The 8374-nt window shown below is 38.6% G+C and overlaps 1 long non-coding RNA gene across 1 annotated transcript; it reads left to right on the forward strand.

Annotated features, from left to right (window-relative positions):
* Positions 1-7772: 7772 nt before the first annotated feature.
* On the forward strand, positions 7773-8092 carry LOC115287248. The gene is made up of 2 exons (XR_003906368.1): positions 7773-7816; positions 7913-8092. It is a non-coding gene; the product is annotated as an uncharacterized LOC115287248 (long non-coding RNA).
* The last annotated feature ends 282 nt before the right edge of the window (positions 8093-8374 follow it).

Genomic DNA, 8374 nt, shown 5'->3' on the forward strand with positions numbered 1-8374 from the left:
AAGCATGAAGATCAGACAGATGTGTGCCTTGAAAGGAGCCCAGTCCATGGGAAGTTTTATGTATGGCAAATGAGGGTGGGGGGTTGACTTAATGACCAATCAGGATGAGAGAGCTGAGCTGGAAGAATCTTCCAGAAACTGAGAGGTCATTGACACCGTGCCCATTCTTAAAATTTTTTCTTTTAACTTTATTTTAGAGAGAGAAAGAGAGCAAGCAGGGGAGAGAGGCAGAGGGAGAGAGAGAATCCGCGCTCATTGTGGAACCCGACAGGGGGCTCAATCCCATGACCCTGGGATCATGACCTGAGCTGACATTAAGAGCCTGATACTCAACTGACTGAGCTACCCAGGCCCCCTCCCCACTATGCTCGTTATTTTAAAACAAACAAAAAGAGAGCTCTTAAAGAAATGATGGCCCTATGAACACATGGACAGAAAGTAAATTAAATAAAAGAAAAATAAGCTTTGGGTCTCCAGTTTTAGTCATCAAGTTTCCTTTTCTCAGAAATAATGAATATATGTTTCTAGAAAAACATACATGAGGGAAATGCAGCAAAGATTTCTGTTCAAAGATACTCATTTGTGTTGCTCATATTAGTAAAATAACAGAAGCAAATTAAGCATCGAGCCATGGGAGAATTTTAAGTAATTTAGCACATACTGGTATAATGAAATGTTAGACATCTGTTAAGTAACAAGTTTCTAAAGAATGTTTTACGGCATGAAGATATCATCATGTCATGCAATATTGTAAGTAAGTGAAAAACTAAGACATAAAACTGTGTATACGATTGTCTTTCATTGTGTGTAAAACACAAGGGCATAAAAAGAAAAAAATGCTTGGAAGTAAACACACTATAAAAGAAACAATGATACCCTATCTCTGGGTTTCAATTTTTAAAGATTTAAGATTTTTACTCTTTGTTTAAATTTTTAAAAAATACTTGAAAAGACAACAACCCTGTGTCCTTTCAGGAACCTGAAGAAACAGGATTTGAAGAAAGGCAATGTGACAAACCCACTTGGAAAGATGGCCTTTGTACGCAGAAGCCAACTTTCCTACTCTAAGCTACGTATACACACTACACCGGACGGCAATTCCAAATTAGCCTTCCCAGGGCCACCATGGCCACCTTGATTCAAATTTACAGAGATCCCCCAAGGCCACACCCCTCAGCTGGCCTCAGGAATGAGCCTGTCTGAGCCATTTCCCTCCGGCCATGTGGGGAATATCATTCTCCTATACCCAGAGTTGTAAGCAGTCCAAATCCTGACATTTTCTGTGGGTAAAAGGAAGGGAGGGAGCTACGTGATGACATGCATAGAATCACACATCCTCTCTTGTGCCATTACGTTTTACCCGCTTTCTAAAGGCCGAAGCCCTTCAACACATTGCTTCTTTCTTCCTCTCAAGAATTCACCCCAAATCTGATATGCGCAGAAGAAGTCTTTTTAGTTCCCTTCCTTCAGCATTCTGCCCCAGCCATTCAAATATGTGGCAGGACAAGAAAATTGATTTGTTTACCCACTTTAAAAAAATTCTCCATGTTGAACTCTCTCTGGTTATTGTTTATTTGGTTTTGAGATGTTCCTCTCTCAGAAAATGAGCATTCGCCTACATTGGAGATAGGAATATGAATTGGTACAATTTGGGGAATCATAAACAAACACATATACGCTCTTTTTTAAAAAAGTGTTTATTTATTTTGAGAGATAGCGAGAGAGAGAGAGCCCGGGGAAGGGGCAGAGACAGAGAATCCCTAGCAAGCTCCACACCCATGGAGCCTGCAGCACCGTCAATCTCACGACCATGAAATCACAACCTGAGCCAATATCAAGAGTTGTCATTCAACCAACTGAGCTACCCAGGTGTCCCCATATACACTCTTAATCATAAACACATATCTGCATGAGTACATATAGCTTTACTTACATGTATTAAGGCTCTTGAAAGTATGCACACTCTTTAACTTCAAAACTTCTGGGAATTTATCAGCAATGATTCATGAATAATAGTTTTTACCAGATTATTTATTTATCATTGAGGAAAAACTGGGAATAACCTACATGTTTAAAAATCAGAGACTTGTCATGTGAGTAATAATGTCACAAGAGAGTAGACTATGCAATTATTAATAAGAATGTTTAGTGACCTGAAAATATTTATGATGTATTCTTAAGCTCAGGAACCAAAGTAAAGAATCTTGTGATCTCAGTTTTGTAGAAAGAAAAGAAAAGACAAGACAAACAACAAAAAGCCTATACAACAACCTGCCATTGTAGTGTTTTTGCTGACATTTATGTGCCCTTTTACACTTTCCTAATTTTCCAAATGTTACACACTGAACACAGTATTACTTTTATAATCAGACAAAAAGAAGCTATTTTAACATTTCTTCCCATTTATATACTATTGTTCTCATATGAAATTTGGTTTAAATAACAATGTTGAACATCATGTGTCCATGGCATTTTTTTTGGATCAAAATCAAACTCCAAAGCTCAGAGAAAAGGTAAGGAAACCAACATTTGTTGAGAATGTACTCTCTGCCAGACATTTTCCCAAGCTTATTTTACTTAACATACCAAATGAACCATCTGAAATTGATGACGGACAGTCTCTCTAATCCTCCTTCGTACTGTAATCCTTTTATATTCGAATATAATTCATCCAGAACATTTTTCTCACAAGGTTCTTGTACAAAGTGGTTGTAACCATGCTGTAGTCTTCAAAATGATGATCAACTGATCACGGAGGTTGGGACTGGAACCCATTCTGTGATGTTGGGGTGTGACTCTTTGAAAGCCTGGCAAGCAGCAGCCCCCTGAGGAAGTGCAAACACTTTTGGAAAGGAATTAGTTCAGAGCACCAAGAATTGGTGTCTAAGACATAGAAAACATTCATACAACCTGGCCTCTACAAATTGTAAACAAACATTTAGATGAAGAAACAGAAGTTTTCTTAGGAGAATCATGTCCCTTCTCCTTCCTCTTGGATCTAATCAATGTACCAAACTACTTGAGAAAATGCAGTAAATTACAAAAGAAACATAAATTTTCCTCTAATGCACCAGAAAGCGTATGAGATGGGAGAAATGGGCATTAATTCTACTTTCCCCAAGAGCAGGAAATTTACTTATTTATTTTTTTCTGATTCTTTTTTTTAAAGTTTTAATTTAAATTCCAGTACAGTTAACATACAGTGTCATATTATTTTCAGGTGTAGCATATAGTGATTCAACATTTCCATACATCATCCAGTGCTCATTACCACACGTACATGCCTTAATTCACTCACTCATCCCCACTCTGATAACCATCGGTTTGTTCTCTATAGTTAAAGAGTGGCTTGCCTCTCTCTTTTTTCCCCTTTGCTCATTTATTTTGTTCTTATATTCCACATACATGTGAAATCGTATGGTATTTGTCTTTCTCTGACTGACATTTCACTTAGCATAATACTCTCTAGCTCCATCCACATCATTGCAAATGGCAAGATTTCATTCTTTCTTAAGGCTGAGTAATATTCCATTGTGTATATATATATATATATATATATATATATATATATATATGCCACATCTTTTTTATCCATTCATCAATCAGTGGACACTTGGGCTGTTTCCATAATTTGGCTATTATAGACAATGCTGCTATAAACATTGGGGTATGTGTATTCCTTCAAATTAATATTTTTTGTATTATTTGGATAAACACCTAGTCGTGTAATTGCTAGATTTTAGGGCAGTTCTATTTTTGACTTTTTGAGGAACCTCCATACTGTTTTCCAGAGTTGCTGCACCAGTTTGCATTCCTGTCAACAGTGCAAGAGTTTTTTCCTGTCTCCACATCCTCACCAACACCTGTTGTTTCTTGTGTTGTTGATTTTAGCCATTCTGACAGGAGTGAGGTGATATCTCATTGTAGTTTTGATTTGCATTTCCATAATGATCAATGATGTTGAACATCTTTTCATGTGTCTGATAGCCATCTGTATGTCTTTAGAAAAATGTCTATTCATGTCTTCTGCCCATTTTTAATTAGATTATTTGTACTTTGAGTGTTGACTTTATAAGTTCTTTATACATTTTGAATAGTAACCCTTTAACAGATTTAATATTTTTGAACAGAGTTGATAGTTTAGTTTTGACTTTTAAAATCCTTTGCTCCTTTTAAAGCTGGTCTTTAGAAGTCTTTCTTCTAGTGACGATAGAGGTGGGGGTTAACATTTAGGGACTGCGTACCTCATTTTCTGTAGAGTATTATTTGTTAAGAATGAATCATTCATCAGCTTATTGGAGAATGCTTCCAAGACAGTGTGACTGAATAATATCTTAACTCCAGCTAGATGGGAGTAAAAAAAGCCTTCACAATTATATGGTGCAAAAGTAATGCAAGTTTCATTTAGGCAAAACACTTTGGCCTTGACAACTAAGGGACCAAGGAAGGTCTGAAGCTTTGCGTAAGTGAACATAGAGGCCATCATTATAAGTGACACTTTGGTATCTAAACGCTGCAAGGAAAGGACACAATTACAGAGCACAACAGGACAAGATAGATTCTCTCTGCATATTGCACTTCACCCAACACTTATATCATTGCCAAGAAGAGAATTATAAATCACTCCTGATCTTTCTTCATATGCTCCCCAGATTGTAGTTCATTTTCCTGAACCTCAAGTTACTGCACTTGCAGGGCTGTAAGACCAGAGTGTGCTATTGAAACCAGGCTCATCTCTTTCAGAGCTCAACTATTCAGGTTCAAACTCCATGGCTTTGCTGGGGGCCAGGTCTGTGCATGGGCCCTTGCACTGTCATCAAAACTCCCTGACTCTTTAAGCAAGATGATATCCTGCTTTACCTCTGAATGGTTCACGATCAGTTTAGGGGATCCCTCGAGGCATCCACTCATGCACGTTGCCTCATTCTGCCTACTTCAGAATCCACACACAGTGGCTTTGTGACAGGAGCATCACAACCTGGGTGGAGGCCAGGAATATATGTTGTCCCGACAACTGAAGGATGCTTCTACCTCTTAGTGCAAGTGCTAAAGTGTAATGCATGTGGCTGAGTAAATATGGATCATTCGCTTTTTTCCTCCTAGAACAAGCAATCTCTAATTGTGGTCTTTTGTCCACGGTTAACTTGAATGATAGGCATTAGGAGCCCTTCTAAGAACAAAAGTATTTCTAGGCCAGAGAAGGGAATGATGGGAAAAAGAGGTACTATTTTAAAAGTCTCTTGAGTTTGAAGTGGAGGCACAAGGGAGATAGCATCAAAGAGATCCTTCTTTAACATTGGTAATGATTATTGTTGGTGATAATTCAAATGCTTGATTGCCCCACTCTATTAAAAGAAGGCTGCGGTTTAGTCCTGTCTCCATAAATTACAGATACAAAACAAAGTTGGAAAGTTGCAAATGGACCTGACTTTGTAAAAGGAAGCAATAGCATTTGAAATTTAAATAGCAGTCATGGCAATTATTTCGCAAAGATAATTTATCAGGGAAAGTGGAAAGAAATCTAGCTGAAAAAGAATAAGGTGCCACATATGTTTTTTACAAAACATTTAAGAATGCCTTTTGGGATATCATAATATGTATCAGGCTATAATGCAGGGACTGGGCATGACAGATGCAAGCAGGAAAATAAGTAAACAATTATTCAATAGGCCAGATTGCATGGTAGAGATGAGTAGGGAGGAGTCAACTGATAGTGTTTGCAGAGAGACCACCATGTTCTCAAAACTTCTTGCCTCCTCCAAAAAGACATATCCATTTGGGGGTAGCTTTCAACCAGGACTCCGTCCTTCTATGACCTATACTTCAGTCAAGAAGTTCTGAAAAGCAGTTCCTATCAAATCTTACACTCTTCCATCCTGAACTTTCTGAGTACCTCAGCCCTCCTGCTTATCCTCATTCCTGGCTGCCAGAGCGAGATAAAGTTTAGTGCAGATGTGGACTGGTGCCAGCTCTACAGTCTTGATATAGCCTGTAAAGATGAAATATGGATCACTAATTCAGAGGTTGCTAATTGTTGCTGATGTGTTAGCAAACCAACAAAAATATTTACCAAGCACCTTCTGCATGTAAAGCACAACACCAGAAATATATAAACGAATTTAAGATACTATCAAGGAATGAAGGAAATGATAATCTCGATGTACAGCTGACACTAGACATTAGCTCTTGGTAGGTATTGTTAACTTTTCATGGAGACAAACATAAAGGTCAGGATCAGGAAGAACCACCAAGTTCAGTAAAGGAGCAATAAATCACCAGGGACTAGAGTGATCACTGCACCTTCAGGAAATAAAGAGACCTGAGGAAGGAAGGAAGCTAACAAACACACATTTATTGATAACCTATTATAGGTCTCGGGCTCCTTGCATTTATTCTCCCATTTTTAATCCTCTCACCAACTGAGATAGATTTCATCCTTACTTGTGTAGAGGAAAGCATGGAAGCCTAAAGATGCTTAAAAATTGCAAAGGTCATCAAACGGAAGAGACAGACTTTGAACCCATAGCCAACTGAGTTCGTAATCTTATATTCTTTACTTCACTATGAAGGATGTCTGGATTTGATAGGCTAAGAAGAGGTTAGAGGCAAGTTCCACACATTTTGGCATGTACTTTCTAAATATGTACCTGCATAGAGAGTTGAAGTTAGTTCTGAGGTTGACAGCTCTCTTAGTGAAATGGTGGGGAGAGAAACATGATAGCCAAACACATAGAGGTGAATGCTATGATTGCGTTTTTAGTTAACGTTGTCTGGTTTTACACTTCGCCCGGAAGCAGATCCAGAGACAAAGATTCAAATGCAATGAGTATATAAGGGCAAGCAGGAAATACTGATAGAAAAATGAGGGAATAAGGCAAAGAAGAGAATGCACACAATGGGTGGGCATATTAAGCCAGACACTACCATGGATAACTGGAACTTAATCTTGTGGGGATCTCTGGATAGCAGCACACAACACAAATTAAAAAAAATTTTTAATGTTTTTAAAATTTATTTTTTAGAGAGAGCATGAGCAAGGGAGGGCCAGAGAAAGAGAGAGACACAGAGTCTGGGACAGGCTCCAGGCTCTGAGCTATCTGTCAGCACAGAGCCTGACAGGGGGCTTGAACCCATGAACTGTGAGATCATGACCTGAGCTGAAGCTGGACACTCAACCAACTGAGCCACCCACGCACCCCCACAACACAAATTTTTGAAGCATTTACCCAAGGAGTCAGAGAGTTAGAGGATTCAGACACCTGTTTCAATGAGTCACTGGTTAAGAGCTGTGGCAGAGAAATGGTAGAGTGGGGGTAGTTAATCTCATGGTACTTCTTAGCTACTATGTGCACAGAGTCCCATCTGAGGCTTGAGGGGAAGCCCCATGGGAAAGTCATGCAGACACAAGAAACTGGCTGTCTTGAAGAACATAGGTAAGGCCCAAGGGATATGGAGAGAGCACTAACAGCACGTCCTATAAACATCAGCATCTTTGATGTAGAGTTTGTGATACTCTATATTAGACCATTTCTTTTGATGTGTATGACCACGTAGACCATTGTCTCTCAAACTTCAGAGTGCATGCAAAGTACTTGGGAAGTTTGTCAACCAAGCAGATTCTGAGACTTCCCCCGTGGAAATTAAGATCTATAGTTCAAGGATGGAATCCAGGAATTTGTGTCATTAATAAGTATCCTAGGTGATTCTGACACACATGGTCTGTGGATCCCATAAGAAACAATGCCTGGAATCTCTATGCACTACATGGAAAACAGATGAGCAAGGGGGAGGCCATGTGAGACATGGAAAGAGATTGGTATTTGGATCAAGATATCCTTGGATATAAATGCTTGTTCCATTACTTAGTGACCTTAGAAAAATAACCTAATCTATTTGTTTTTTTTGCCTCTAGGATGAAGAGACAAAACACCCACCTGGACTGTTACCTATGAGAGTTAAATGAGCTAACATCTAGAAAAGTCCAGAGCAATATGTGGCTTATGTCAAGGACTCAATGTACAGTCTCTGTCTCTTGTTTGTTTCTCAAAAGATTGAAATCTATTGATGAAATGATGCCAATGGCATTTAATAATTGATCCTGTTTGATAAATTATTCTTGATTAGGAGAAAATGTGATGCTAAAGTAATGCAGCCTTTGGTTTTAAAATTTCCCCAAACTTTCTCATTGGGCCCAAGTTGCATTACTTGTTGCCTTCCACTTAGAACGATATCACATAATGATAACCATGGGGCTAGAAATAGAAGTGTCCACAGGCCAAGAAACAGATCAGGTTGAGCTTGCCCCAGACTCTTATCCTTAGACACTGACTTTTCATACTTAGAAATGATTTGGTTGGTTCAATATATAAGAAAA

This window comes from Suricata suricatta, chromosome 3 (genome assembly GCF_006229205.1).
Source record: "Suricata suricatta isolate VVHF042 chromosome 3, meerkat_22Aug2017_6uvM2_HiC, whole genome shotgun sequence".
In the NCBI taxonomy this organism is placed as follows: Eukaryota; Metazoa; Chordata; class Mammalia; order Carnivora; family Herpestidae; genus Suricata; species Suricata suricatta.